Source organism: Pinus tabuliformis, chromosome J (assembly GCF_031772625.1).
Source record: "Pinus tabuliformis cultivar Carrire ecotype Pingquan chromosome J, CPIR1, whole genome shotgun sequence".
In the NCBI taxonomy this organism is placed as follows: Eukaryota; Viridiplantae; Streptophyta; class Pinopsida; order Pinales; family Pinaceae; genus Pinus; species Pinus tabuliformis.
In genome coordinates, this window is record NC_142295.1 from 1,238,844,639 (window position 1) to 1,238,853,818 (window position 9,180).

A 9,180-nucleotide genomic window follows, 5' to 3' on the forward strand; every position below is an offset into this window, starting at 1 on the left:
CACCCGGTGGTGTCCCACCTCCATCGCTCATTCGCATTGTGTGTCTCTGAGAGGTTTTCGCTCTGCAGAACCCTAGGGTTGCTACGGGGGAAATTGTTTGGCTATGAACTATATGATTATGGAGTTGTTACCACCTGCATTCTGCTACCGTTGGTGACTGTGCATTCTGCTGCCGTTGGTGACTGCAGTAGGAATGTGGTAGGAATATTGCTTGTGTTTTTGGGGTTCATTTGCCCACAGAGCAAGTAACTCTGCTTCACCATAGTTATCGGTCTTTCTTTGTTTATTTTGAAAACACAAGGTTGCAGGTGATTTACCCTTATGCTTTTGTTCTTGTCTGCAGGTTTCTGGAATCAACAATCATCTGGGTTTTCTACACAAACGCTCACCTGTCGATCTTTCTTTGCTTATTTTGAAAACACAAGGTTGCAGGTCATTTACCCTTATGCTTTTGTTCTTGTCTGCAGGTTTCTAGATTCAACAATCATCTAGGTTTTCTACAGAAATTCTCACCTGCCGGTTTTTCTTTGTTTATTTTGAAAACACAAGTTTGCAGGTGATTTACCCTTATGCTTTCGTTCTTGTCTGCAGGTTTCTAGAATCAACAATCATCTGGGTTTTCTACAGAAATTCTCACTTGTCGGTCAAACCCAAGGTTGCAGGTGATTTACCCTTATGCTTTCGTTCTTTTCTACAGGTTTCTAGAATCAACAATCATTTGGGTTTTCTACATAAACACTCACCTATCATTTCCTGCTGAAACACTCACTTGGGTTTCCATAGGTAACACGTTTCGCTGTTCTTAAGGAATTTTAGAGTGATTTTTCTTCTAAAGAACTGACTATCCTGAGGTTTCTGCTAAACCCTTTTCATTTTAGGCCAGCTTCAGGGGTTTTTGTGACCATCTGGCATCAACAAATGCACCGACTGCTTGAACGCTCCACACCATTTGCACTTGGTATTAGTTCATGCAACCCAGAAAATTGTTTTGCTTTGGCATAAAGCAGGTTCTCGGATTAAGCTTAACTATTAAGGGTTAGTCTTTTGGCTTCCCAAAAGATTGTTTTTTATGAGAAAGGTTTTGTATTTTCAATGTCTCACTGGGCTTTTCGGTTTAGCAACAATGTGTTTATCATTTTTGAATAACTCTGACTATTAATTGAGCGCTACCATAGCAGTGGCTTGAGATTTGTTTTTCGGCTCTATTTTGTCTTTAAGTTAAAAGTCGAACTGTTACTCTAATGACAAAGTTAATACTATGGTAGTATTATGTAGTTACTTGAATCACATCAATGTTCATTTTCATGTTTTCTTTATGTCAAGATATATATAAATTTTATTCTTTAACTATTATCGGACTCAACTCAGAACCGCTCCCTTAGTTGTCCCACAGGGACCCCACCGAAGGAGTAAATCTGGGTGAGAACCCTGTCTTTAACCCCAACCCACTTATACCAGCATGTACTTGTCAGGTTTTCTGCTGGGCAAGGGTTTCCAATTTTTATAATGGTTTCACGGTAACTTAATGTTGTTTTTTTTTATATATAGACTAGTTAATGGCAAGAAATTACAACTCGACATTCCTAAAGATCATTGGGCTACTGCATACTTTCACTTACAATCTAATTCATTTTCCACCCATCTTTAAGTTATGGGTATGTTTTTGCTTTAGTTTCTCATTGCTACAAATAGAAATGGATTGATTACACATGTTAGAAATGGGTTGATTTACATTGGTTCTTTAATAGTTTAATCTCACTATTACCTGTTGGGTTATTATTAATGTCTCTTAAAAGAACGATTATTTCTCCCGTAATAGCTTCTTTAATTTCTTAGTAAAATTCCATATTTCTTTTACATTCTTACACCACAGGTTTATCAACGTATTCATTTTCATATCATTCTTCCACAATTTAACCAAGAAAAGAATACATGTTTAGTAATAGATTTTTCAAGTCTCAGGAAAGCATATTAATTTCATAGGTTATCCTTTATCGACTCAATCGAGAAATGCCATTATGGTATTTTTCACGGAGCCTTAAGGAACACTCCTTAATAACAATTGTTTCCTCAACAACTTCAAACAAACAAAAGATAACTGAGCATTCAAAAGACAACTAAGCATTTAGTACTTATCTCTTAAGATAAAGTTGCAGAATTTACGGATAGGGTCTCTGCACCCAACCTACAAAGAAATGACAATTAATTCCAAAACCTTCCACATGCTTCTCTTCCCCAGAACAGTCCGAAACCAACCCAGAAGAATGACAAAACCAACCCAGAAACAAAATATAACTGAGCATTCAAAAGACAACTGAGCATTTAGTACTTATCTCTTAAGATAAAGTTCCAAAATTTACGGATAGGGTCTCTGCACCCAACCTGTAAAGAAATGGCAATTAATTCCAAAACCTTCCCTGTGCTTCTCTTCCCCAGAACAATCCAAAACCAACCCAGAAGAATGACAAAACCAACCCAGAAGAATGAAAGAACATTGAGTTTCAAAAAGAAATCGCAAAACCGTTTCAACAACGAATTTGTAACGACTTTGATGGAACGACTGAAAATTTTGCAATTGTCTAACATATAATCGTGTAGCGCACAAGGATGACAAGTAGGTAGAGAGGGGAGTTGATTTCAGAGGGGAACGACTTACGGAATAATTACGGATATATGAGTAATTACGGATATATGAATAATTTGATTTTGTAAAATTTGATTTTTATTTGAAAATTAAATTTTGAAGTTTTTTTCCTCTTTAATTAAATATGGTGGTTAATGTTTCTTTTTATTAGTTGAGTGTGTAAAAAATATTGTATTAATTATTAAGTAAAATTTCTATTTTATTTTATAATTATATTTTATATTATTAATAATAAAAAATATAATTACTACTACATTAAAATAATAAATATACAACAACTTTGACTAAATTTATTATTATTTGATTAAATTTATATTAACAAATATTTACATAAATTTGTAATAAATAGTCTATATATAATGGTATCCATCTTATAAAATAAAATCGAAATATAAAAATTAAAATTAAAATATATAATATCTATATTTTAATACTTATATGCTCACTATATACTTGGATATATGAGTTGTTTAGTTGGGTGAAATTTGTTTTTTATTTTAAAATTTAATTTGAAAAATGCTTTGATTTTTTTTAATATTAGTTAATATTTTGTTTTATTAATTGAGTGTTTTTTAAAATAAATAAACAAATATCGTGTTAATTATTAAACAAAATATTTGTTTTATTTTGTAATTATTTTTAATGTTATTAAAAATTAATAATAAAAAATAAATTTTATTTACAACTATAACAGTAAAATAATGAATAAACAACCCTCATTACCAACCCTCCATCATCATGAAATAATTTAAATTCAAACATCCAAAACTTAAGGGAAAATGTCATTTAAACATCTGTTTCAACCTGGAGAACATTAAATAAATTTTATTTACAACTATAACAGTAAAATAATGAATAAACAACCCTCATTACCAACCCTCCATCATCATGAAATAATTTAAATTCAAACATCCAAAACTTAAGGGAAGATGTCATTTAAAAATCTGTTTCAACCTGGAGAACATTGGGATTTTTTTTCCATGCATCTCGGAGACAGAAAGAAAGTAAGTTAAGGATAAGGAAAAAAAAATAGAAATGAATAAACCAATGATATTTTGAATTTAAATTTAATTTTTTTATCCTCGGTCATTATGAAATGATTTAAATTCAAACATCTGGAGGAAAAAGGTCATTTAAACATGTGTTTCAACATCGAGAATTTTTTTCCCATGTATCTCGAATAAAGAAAGTAAGTTAAGGATAAAGGAAAAATAAAAGTAAAAATAATAATGAATAAATTAATGATATTTTGAATTTAAATTTAATTTTTTTTAATCATTTTATAATGATCAAGATATTAAAATGATATAAAATTTAAAATAATATTTAACTGTTTCAAATATCATTTTTTTTTGAAGAACTATGGTTAAAAATTTGACACAATTTTTTTTTTCTTTTTTCTAAGTTAGGCTAATTCTATTTCGGAAAAAAATATTGTACACTGAGGTCGTAGCCTTTGCATAGCCATGCCTGAGAGTTGGCAAAAAACAGCAGAAAAAGAGTCCAGACTGCCCAAAAAGGGAAACCAGTCCAAATCAAAAACCTAGTGCATAGTTAACTTGCTGCCCACGCAAGGGAAACCAGCAATTGCGCATAATTGTTTTAGAAGTTTTTCAAAGTTAAACAAAAAACCATCCCGGGAATCTGAAACTATCAAATTTTCCTAATCCCCATTAATCAAAGCTAGAAAGCATAATTCCAGTAAAAAAACCTGAGAAGACACGTGGCAAGCAGGTGGCAGACCATGTGGCGATCACGTGGCATGCAGAATGGCTGACTAGGAGCGAGGTGGAGGCGACGGGTGTTCCTCCACAATGAAGCACCTGTACTCCTCCATGTCAACATCTGCCTGGTGGAAAGCCTCTGTGTTGTCGGGTTGCTGCGCCGGTTGTTCTTCCTCAATGAAACATCTGTAAGGTTCCGCCTCTCCTTCTGCCTTCTAGTCCTGGTCCGCCTCCTTCCCTAGTTGTCCCTTGCCCTTCTCAATTTGCCGCATCCTAGCTCCGTGGGTGCTCGTCTGAGCCATGTCCAGAGCTTCTCGGTTGTGGCCACCGCCAACGGTGGCCGGCTCCTGAATTGTATTGGTTTGGCCACCACCTGCAACTGTTTGTCCCTCAGTTGCGAATTGTTCTGTCTCATGAAAGCTGATGGAGATTGTGGCAATAATGAGGGGCCTGTTCATGGAAGAACAGAAGGTGAATTGGGTGGTTTGGAGATGCATTTGAGGATTTGAGGGAGTAGCCCTGGGGGGCGAAGCAGGATTGGCTGGACTTCCACTGAGAGGCGAGGCATGGGGCATCGAATGGTGGCTGTGAGGTTGAGAGCAGCCTCTGCCTCTGCCACTACGGGTGTTTGGGTAGCCCCCTGTAAATTGATGGGCCAGAGAGGAGGTGGATTCAGAGACTAGGGAAGGTGGGGGACGAGCCAGGCTATCTCTGCTTCCGCCCCGACGACTGTGCATTCGATGACGCGTTCTCGTCATGTTAGCTCCTGAAATATGTGAATTTCTTCCGGAATTGGGCTCGGGGTAATGCAGAGGCTCAGTGAGATTAACAAGCGGCTCTGAGGTAGAGTGTAAAATGAAATGGCAGGCCAGGCTCTAGGAGAAGTGAATTCCTAGGCCGAATTCAATACAACAGAGGAGATGGCAGTGCCTCCCGGTGGAAGTGCGATGGCTGGGAGTAGCAGCAGCTTGAGGGCAGAGGCATTGTAGTGGCAGAGGATGATGAACAGGTGTAGTGGTAAGAGCTTCGCCTGTATTCATTTTCGCGTGGAGCCAAGGGTGGTGGTTGCAGTCATGTTGGGGACGGCGTCCCCTTAATTTCCATTTATGGTTGTGATTAATGTCAAGTTTAGACCAGTGTGCTAGTTTACGGAGGGCCATGTGGGTTAGCCACATGTCATTCCATTCGGCCGCCACCATATTATCACTGCTAAGCACCCGCATCTGAGGTTAACACAATTTTTATTGAGATAAATAAATATAATATTTTTAAATTTTAACCATATTTTATATACCATGAAAAAACATTTTCTCATGGAGAAACGTTGTCAAAAACTTAACGCAATTTCCAATGAGATGGATAATTCAATAAGATTTTTTAAAAACATGTTTTATATTCCATGAAAAACAAGGATAGACTAAAATTTCAAGTCTCCTACAAGGATATGAAGATAGATAATATAGGACCACCTATTTTAAAATAAGATTTATTATCAAAATATAACATATAAGTTATAAATAATATTATTTTAGATCTATTTTATGCCTAGATTTATTAAGATGAATAAAATTTGTTAAAGGGTATTTTTTTAGTGTCAAATTTGAAAAGAAAATTGCATTAAATAAGATTTGATCTCTCTTTGGATTATTGGTAGCTGCATGGTTAAGATGGATCTCAGATGTTTCTTTAAACACACATATAGATGCATATATATACACCATATTGAGTATGAAAGAAGTTACACATCTTCTTTATTTCGACCAACACACACACACAAACTCTATGTTGAGCATTGAAGGAATTGCAAATCTCCATTTTGAAAAATGAGATTGTAATTTTTTATTGTTTAAATTGCATTTTTGAATGCATAAATGGATTTAGTGACTTGAAAAACCCCTTTTGCACTTGAATTATGTAGACTACATGTATTGAACTTGCAGCTACAACGAATATTTACTTAATTTTGGACAAAATTGATTGAAAAATATACCTTGAAAGGGGCCAAAATTTGAATAGTCATATTAGCACGGATAGGCATTTCAATTTTGGAATAGGGCTAGGGTATTTTTTAAAGATTGAAATATTATGCCTATATATATAGTATTATAGTATTATAGGTGACCATTCTAGTTTGAAAAGTCATACATATAGAATGTAGGCCAATATTCAATAAAAAAAAAAAAATGTAATTTTCTACTGAAATTGGTAAATTTTTGGTGAATATTATCCATTTAATCATATATATTTAAAAAATTAGGCAAAATTTTAAGAAAATGGGTGAATATTGACATTGTGATTTATTTTCAAAGGAGTTATATCATTTTTATTATATTGATGGGTGAGTTATAATTTAGTTAATTTTTGTAATTTTTTTAAATTATAGTAATGTAAGATGTATCATGAAGTAAATATTTTGATGCTTATAGGCATTTACCAACCATTTAATTTATATGACTGCAACTCAAAGTGGGTATTAAATATTTTATTTATAGAGAACATCTCTCTCTCTCTCTCTCTCTCTCTCTCTCTCTATATATATATATATATATATACATATATAAGTTAGGCACTTTGCATTATGTTTAATAAGGATTACACAAACCATATTTTCAAAGGAGTTATATCATTTTTATTATATTGATGGGTGAGTTATAATTTAGTTAATTTTTGTAATTTTTTAAAATTATATTAATGTAAGATGTATGATGAACTAAATATTTTGGTGCTTATAGGCATTTACCAACCATTTAATTTATATGACTGCAACTCAACGTGGGTATTAAAATATTTTATTTATAGAGAACATCTCTCTCTCTCTCTCTCTCTCTCTCTCTCTATATATATATATATATATATATATATATATATCAGTTAGGAACTTGGCATTATGTTAAATAAGGATTACACAAACCAAAAAAAATCTACTACTGATATGTCTAAAGGGAAACCAAACTAGTAACATCAGTTCAGAGTCTTGAGGTTGTTGGGACCTTATCTAGCTAGAGCATCTTATACATAGAAACTTATAAAAATAGGTTTCGTGTGCTAGGCCTTGCCATACATCAACATGATCAGACAAACAAGATGGCTAGTGTTACAAGAAAAAAACGAGTGAATCATAACATGTATTAGGAAGAATCACCAGACATCTGTGCTGACTAGCTGCTACCCTCATTTGAGGAGAAGGGGATGTTGGATAATCTCCTAGCTAGAATGGTCGGCTTGTGGTATATACTATCAATTTTTTCCTGTAACTCTACCAACTTGATGGAATTATCTTTTTAAGTCCTCATCTACCTCCCTATGTAGTCATAATATTTAAATGATTATTAAGCTTGCATTGATTTTGTGTCATGTTCAATGAAGTGACAGGAGTGCATGCAATGCGACAAGTATAGTGGGAGTCACAACCTCTTTCGTGCAAGTTGGAATCATATGAAGGTAGGGGGGACACCCACTCTTGGGAACTGTAATTTGGGTAGAAGGTACTTCATAAATAGATATTTATAGTGAGTTTGATTGAATTTTAGACTATCCTAACTCTAATCCAAGTTGAGGGGATGAGAATTTATGCTAAGGCAAAAGTTGGCTAGCTTGTTCCTTCTCAACAAACATGAGAGGGGAGGGAAGCTGTAATTTTTGCAAAGAGTTCTGTAGTATTACCTTTTCAAGCATGCAAACTACAACTCTTATATCTTTTGGAAGGAATTGATCCACATAGGATTTTGCAAAAGATATTGATAATTTCCTTGGAATATCCTTTAACAATGAGATTATGAAATTGTTTACAAAACGAAATTGAGAGACCTTTGTCTTGTGCCCAAATTTCAGCACCATTATTAATGTTGAAGCTTGTCGCACCCACATAAACATGTAGAATCTTCACATTATAATTACAAAAATCTCGACCATATATGGCTTGTCTTAGGTTTACTTTTGAGGCCTAGTAAGAGTTAGGTTTGATGAATTCCTCAAAAGGGTGGGGGGTTCGAGAAGGAAGGTTAGAATATTAAAATGGGGATATATGGTTTCTACAATAAATAATAAGGGGAGGGACCCATTTTGGTTAGAATGGATTTTTCAGGTTATTTGGAGTCCCAATATTTGGAAAACCAAGCAAGAGAATAAATTATTTCCCTCGTTTAAATTAGGATAGGTTTCCAAATAAAGTCTATGGAGACACTGATATTCTTAAACATTTTTCTATTACGATGCTTCCAAATATCCCATAAGATGAATCCTTGGATGAGTTGTTATTCTATATTAAAAATGGGATTATTAAAAGGGGAGTCACTCTAGAATTGTAGAGTGGAGAGGACATTATTTTATATTCTATAGAAAGAGCATAGAAATGTGGTCCTACATAGAAACCAAGAAGCTATAGCTACTGAGAAGATGATTGAAATCTTCAGAATTTGAGAAATAAAGAAGACGGATTGAAGGGCCCTAAAAATTATGACTTTGAAGCTTGCACCATGTCAAAGATTTGTTCCACAATAGAAGTCATAGAAAAAGAGTGATGTTGGGCCAATGCTTGAGATTCCATATTTTATGCCATCTTCCTCTATCATACTCATTGTTGTTTCTTGTGAGAACACTAAAAGCTTTAGGGAGTTTAAAAATTCCCAAAGGATGATAACCCAAAAAAAGGATATTGTTTCCCTCTTGAACCACAATTCTTCTGTTTTCTAATAATTGTTTGATAATTGAGCTTTCTTTTTGGGAGGCAGGCTTAAACATTCCTTGCATGACTTCCAATTGTACCATTGGAAATTGTGGGGGATGATTCGTAGTAATATCAAACTAATATTT

General features: G+C 34.1%; 1 long non-coding RNA gene across 1 annotated transcript; it reads left to right on the forward strand.

Annotated features, from left to right (window-relative positions):
* The first annotated feature begins 342 nt into the window (after positions 1-342).
* Positions 343-1,299, forward strand: LOC149231656 (uncharacterized). Its single transcript, XR_016247469.1, has 2 exons — positions 343-432; positions 592-1,299. It is a non-coding gene; the product is annotated as an uncharacterized LOC149231656 (long non-coding RNA).
* Positions 1,300-9,180: the final 7,881 nt, after the last annotated feature.